The sequence below is a fragment of the Coregonus lavaretus genome (genome assembly GCF_964263955.1).
Source record: "Coregonus lavaretus genome assembly, chromosome: 33".
NCBI lineage: Eukaryota > Metazoa > Chordata > Actinopteri > Salmoniformes > Salmonidae > Coregonus > Coregonus lavaretus.
The window spans coordinates 36417822-36424118 of NC_140020.1; positions in this window are offsets into that span (position 1 = coordinate 36417822).

A 6297-nucleotide genomic window follows, 5' to 3' on the forward strand; every position below is an offset into this window, starting at 1 on the left:
CAAGAGGATATTGATCCAGGGGTATAAATTAACCACCAGCAGCCCCTTTAACCCTGATAAAACATTCAAGAAACACAGCACTGCACAACACTCCTCTTATGGATGGTTATTACGTGGTTGTAACGCTGCTTATGACTGTAGGAGGCTTTGTTAAAAGGTTCAATAAAAGTGCTACTGTCTGCTACCCATATTCCTCATGGTCAGAATTCTGGCCATATCCCCTGACTTCTGTGGCATCCTCAACAGGATGTAAGCTAGCATGACCAGGAAAAGGAAAAGCGTACACATGCATCGCTTGCCAGGAAACTCAGGAAGAGTGGGAGGAACTACACACACACACACACACAAACACAGATTAACAAATAGGCATATGGACACACACAGGCGTACACATCCCTCATGGCTCCACAGTGCAACCATTTTACTCACATATGGGTCTAAATATTTTGCTGTGCAACCTGGAATTTGTATTTAGGAGCACCAGTGTGCCTAGAAAAGTTAAGGATTCCAACTTTATTACCTCAAATAATTTGCATTGTGCTCCTAAATGTCTTTGTCCAGATCGACTTACAGGAGGAACTAGGGTTAAGTGCCTTTCTCAAGGGCACATCAACAGATTTTTCACCTAGGGATTCAAACCAAGAACCTTTGGGTTATTGGCCCAACACTCTTAACTGGTAGGCTACCTGCCACCCCTAACAGGACCCATCTGATCAATGAGCTCTTAGAACTGGTGCCACCTGGCCCTACTAGATGCTCCTACTGTGTGAGGTGTTAATATGACTCTCCCTCTCAGCACCATTAATAGAAGGGATTTCTATAGGGAGATAAAAGAGGTTGAACAATAAGCAAAACTGAGGCCAGAAAAACTGTCATCGCGGTTAACCCAAAACTAAAGTCTAGCGTAATTGGTCAGGTGCTCAATTAAGTTCTGGGTCCAAACATGTTAAGAGAAGCGATTAAGAGATGCTAGAACGAGGAGTGGAACTGGAACGAGGAGCTCCACCATCTTTGCAAGTTACGAGCAAGTCTATTGGTTGAATGTCCCCTCCCCTTCTGAAATTCTAAACACCTGCGAAATCATGATTTGTACAAATAACCAGTGACGAAAAACCCAAACACCGGAACTATTGCTGCTCGTTATCTCACGCATCCCATTCCTTCCTGACAGATTCTACAGTACCAGTTATGTTTACGTAGATCTGTCCACGAGAGATTAGAAAAAGGGTTTTGCAGCGGAGATAGTGAGAGCAGAACTAAAGCAGAACTAAAGCATGTTTAAAGTGTTTAGATAGCGCCACAGGGGGTTGATTGAGAGAGGCAAGCTAAATAAATGCTATGTTCAGAGCTCCACTCTGAAGGGTAAATAAAACTTACACTATAAATATAAATACTATAAATATTGAACGCACACAACCTACTAATGTTAACGCGCTCACTACGCAGCCTGGTCTCATAGACTAGATGTAACATAGTAAATGTAAATCTGAGGACATTGAAGTTAGTATGATATGTTATGTTTTGTATGGTTACAGAAGACAAGGTTAATTAAGGCAAAAACAAAAGGTTGCGTGTTCGAATCTCATCACGACAACTTTAGCATTTTAGTTAATTAGCAAAAGCAAATACTTACTACTTTTTAGCTACTTTGCAACTACTTAGCATGTTAGCTAACCCTTCCCCTAACCTTAACCCTTTTAGCTAACCCTAACCTTAACCCTTTAACCTAACTCCTAACCTTAACCCCTAGCCTAGCTAATGTTAGCCAGCTAGCTAACATTAGCCACCTAGCTAACGTTAGCCACAACACATTGGAATTCATGACATTTCATACATTGGCAAATTCGTAACATATTATAGGTTTTGCGAATTCGTAACATATCATACGAATTGTAATTCGTAACATATAATACGAAATGGATGATGGACATCCACAAATTAATACATACCATACGAAATGTAACATATCATAGTAAATGGGGTGTCTCGGATTTACTTACAGAATAATAGGAAATGTGCTTAGACCAGGTTGCACTAAAACATCCACTTGAGAAAAAACTATACATTAATGTAACCTATTCCTAATTAGAAATACAATTTATTGGAAGTATGGGGGAGCAGAACCACCTGTTCAAAAACAGCCTTGATGTGAACCCCTCTGGCCGTGGTCTGTTTTGAAATCAGTGTCTCTGAGTCACTCCACAGATCCGGACCGGGGGGGTTGGTTGGGGGCCCTGGAACACTGGACATTGATACAGCTGGAGACACCCACTCCATGGAACCACATGTGGGATTCCACATCCTGCCAATGGGATGCCTGCTCCCATGTTCCCATGGTGATTGGTGAACTATTATACTATATTACAGAAACTGATATGGGAAAATAGTACTCATCTCTCATTCCACTCTGACTCTATGTTTTGTATCTGATCCATACTTTGTGTTATATCTGATTCAGATCAATACAGCTCTCCAGGGAGATAAGTTGCTGTGCAGGGGGCAGATTCAATAAAACACAATGCGTTGATTCTCTACTAATGCAATCTGATACACAGTTAGCCTATGTGCTCTGTGAAGTGCAGTCACTTGACTATGGGGTGCAGAACATACAACAACTACAGTGAGGGAAAAAAGTATTTGATCCCCTGCTGATTTTGTACGTTTGCCCACTGACAAAGACATGATCAGTCTATAATTTTAATGGTAGGTTTATTTGAACAGTGAGAGACAGAATAACAACAAAAAAATCCAGAAAAACGCATGACAAAAATGTTATAAATTGATTTGCATTTTAATGAGGGAAATAAGTACACTGCTAAAAAAAATTAAGGGAACACTAAAATAACACATCCTAGATCTGAATGAATGAAATAATCTTATTAAATACTTTTTTCTTTACATAGTTGAATGTGCTGACAACAAAATCACACAAAAATTATCAATGGAATCAAATGTATCAACCCATGGAGGTCTGGATTTGGAGTCACCCTCAAAATTAAAGTGGAAAACCACACTACAGGCTGATCCAACTTTGATGTAATGTCCTTAAAACAAGTCAAAATGAGGCTCAGTAGTGTGTGTGGCCTCCACGTGCCTGTATGACCTCCCTACAACACCTGGGCATGCTCCTGATGAGGTGGCGGATGGTCTCCTGAGGGATCTCCTCCCAGACCTGGACTAAAGCATCCGCCAACTTCTGGACAGTCTGAGGTGCAACGTGGCGTTGGTGGATGGAGCGAGACATGATGTCCCAGATGTGCTCAATTGGATTCAGGTCTGGGGAACGGGCGGGCCAGTCCATAGCATCAATGCCTTCCTCTTGCAGGAACTGCTGACACACTCCAGCCACATGAGGTCTAGCATTGTCTTGCATTAGGAGGAACCCAGGGCCAACCGCACTAGCATATGGTCTCACAAGGGGTCTGAGGATCTCATCTCGGTACCTAATGGCAGTCAGGCTACCTCTGGCGAGCACATGGGCTGTGCGGCCCCCCAAAGAAATGCCACCCCACACCATGACTGACCCACCGCCAAACCGGTCATGCTGGAGGACGTTGCAGGCAGCAGAACGTTCTCCACGGCGTCTCCAGACTCTGTCATGTCTGTCACATGTGCTCAGTGTGAACCTGCTTTCATCTGTGAAGAGCACAGGGCGCCAGTGGCGAATTTGCCAATCTTGGTGTTCTCTGGCAAATGCCAAACGTCCTGCACGGTGTTGGGCTGTAAGCACAACCCCCACCTGTGGATGTCGGGCCCTCATACCACCCTCATGGAGTCTGTTTCTGACCGTTTGAGCAGACACATGCACATTTGTGGCCTGCTGGAGGTCATTTTGTAGGGCTCTGGCACTGCTCCTCCTGCTCCTCCTTGCACGAAGGCGGAGGTAGCAGTCCTGCTGCTGGGTTGTTGCCCTCCTACGGCCTCCTCCACGTCTCCTGATGTACTGGACGGTCTCCTGGTAGCGCCTCCATGCTCTGGACACTACGCTGACAGACACAGCAAACCTTCTTGCCACAGCTCGCATTGATGTGCCATCCTGGATGAGCTGCACTACCTGAGCCACGTGTGTGGGTTGTAGACTCCGTCTCATGCTACCACTAGAGTGAAAGCACCGCCAGCATTCAAAAGTGACCAAAACATCAGCCAGGAAGCATAGGAACTGAGAAGTGGTCTGTGGTCACCACCTGCAAAACCAGTCCTTTATTGGGGGTGTCTTGCTAATTGCCTATAATTTCCACCTGTTGTCTATTCCATTTGCACAACAGCATGTGACATTTATTGTCAATCAGTGTTGCTTCCTAAGTGGACAGTTTGATTTCACAGAAGTGTGATTGACTTGGAGTTACATTGTGTTGTTTAAGTGTTCCCTTTATTTTTTTGAGCAGTGTATTTGACCCCTCTGCAAAACATGACTTAGTACTTGGTGGCAAAACCCTTGTTGGCAATCACAGAGGTCAGACGTTTATTGTAGTTGGCCACCAGGTTTGCACACGTCTCAGGAGGGATTTTGTTCCACTCCTCTTTGCAGATCTTCTCCAAGTCATTAAGGTTTCGAGGCTGACGTTTGGCAACTCGAACCTTCAGCTCCCTCCACAGATTTTCTATGGGATTAAGGTCTGGAGACTGGCTAGGCCACTCCAGGACCTTAATGTGCTTCTTCTTGAGCCACTCCTTTGTTGCCTTGGCCGTGTGTTTTGGGTCATTGTCATGCTGGAATACCCATCCACGACCCATTTTCAATGCCCTGGCTGAGGGAAAGAGGTTCTCACCCAAGATTTGACGGTACATGGCCCCGTCCATCGTCCCTTTGATGCGGTGAAGTTGTCCTGTCCCCTTAGCAGAAAAACACCCCCAAAGCATAATGTTTCCACTTCCATGTTTGATGGTGGGGATGATGTTCTTAGGGTCATAGGCAGCATTCCTCCTCATCCAAACACGGCGAGTTGAGTTGATGCCAAAGAGCTTGATTTTGGTCTCATCTGACCACAACACTTTCACCCAGTTCTCCTCTGAATCATTCAGGAGATTGACAGGTATTTTGTGTTTCTTCCATTTGCGAATTATCACACCAACTGTTGTCACCTTCTCACCAAGCTGCTTGGCGATGGTCTTGTAGCCCATTCCAGCATTGTGTAGGTCTACAGTCTTGTCCCTGACATCCTTGGAGAGCTCTTTTGCCTTGGCCATGGTGGAGAGTTTGGAATCTGATTGATTGATTGCTTCTGTGGACAGGTGTCTTTTATACAGGTAACAAACTGAGATTAGGAGCATTCCCTTTAAGAGTGTGCTCCTAATCTCAGTTTGTTACCTGTATAAAAAAACCTGGGAGCCAGAAATCTTTCTGATTGAGAAGGGGGTCAAATACTTATTTCCCTCATTAAAATGCAAATCAATTTATAACATTTTTGACATGCGTTTTTCTGGATTTTGTTGTTGTTATTCTGTCTCTCACTGTTCAAATAAACCTACCATTAAAATTATAGACTGATCATTTCTTTGGCAGTGGGCAAACGTACAAAATCAGCAGGGGATCAAATACTTTTTTCCCTCACTGTATATTTACGTCATTTAGCAGACACTGTTATCCAGAGCGATTTACAGTTAGTGAGTGCATACATGTTTTTTTTTTTTTTTTCATACTGGCTCCCCGTGAGATTCGAACCCACAACCCTGGCGTTGCAAACGCCATGCTCTACCAACTGAGCTATATCCCTGCCGGCCATTCTCTCCCCTACCCTGGACGAATTGTGCACCGCCCCATGGGTCTCCCGGTCGCGGCCGGCTACGACAGAGCCTGGATTCTAACCATGATCTCTAGTGGCACAGTTAGCACTGCGATGCAGTGCCTTAGACCACTGCGCCACTCGGGAGCCTATTGCATAGATTCTGAGGTGTTAGGTAGAGACCAGTGAGGACTGAAGGAGTAGGGTTGCTGATTCACATACAACCTGAAAAAACTAGTTCAGCACCAGCGATCTTTGCAAAAGCCCCATAACTACATTACACAATTACAATTTCAATACACATATTCCTACACAAATCCATGCTAAAACCAAAAGACAGACTCTCCTATTTGCTCAGATTCCTTAACAGTAGGCTTCAGAGGGAGGGCCCTAGTTACAGGACTCTTATCCAAATTCCTTCCCCCTCACTCACATACACCCTTTCTCTCCCCCTAACCCTTCTGAGGGCCTTTGGGGTTCTGCGGTTTCACGATAGAGTGGCTTATTGTCTCCATGGCAACCATCGCCCTGAACTACTGAGGATGCCGTCACATTTGAGTACCCCCTGGGACGA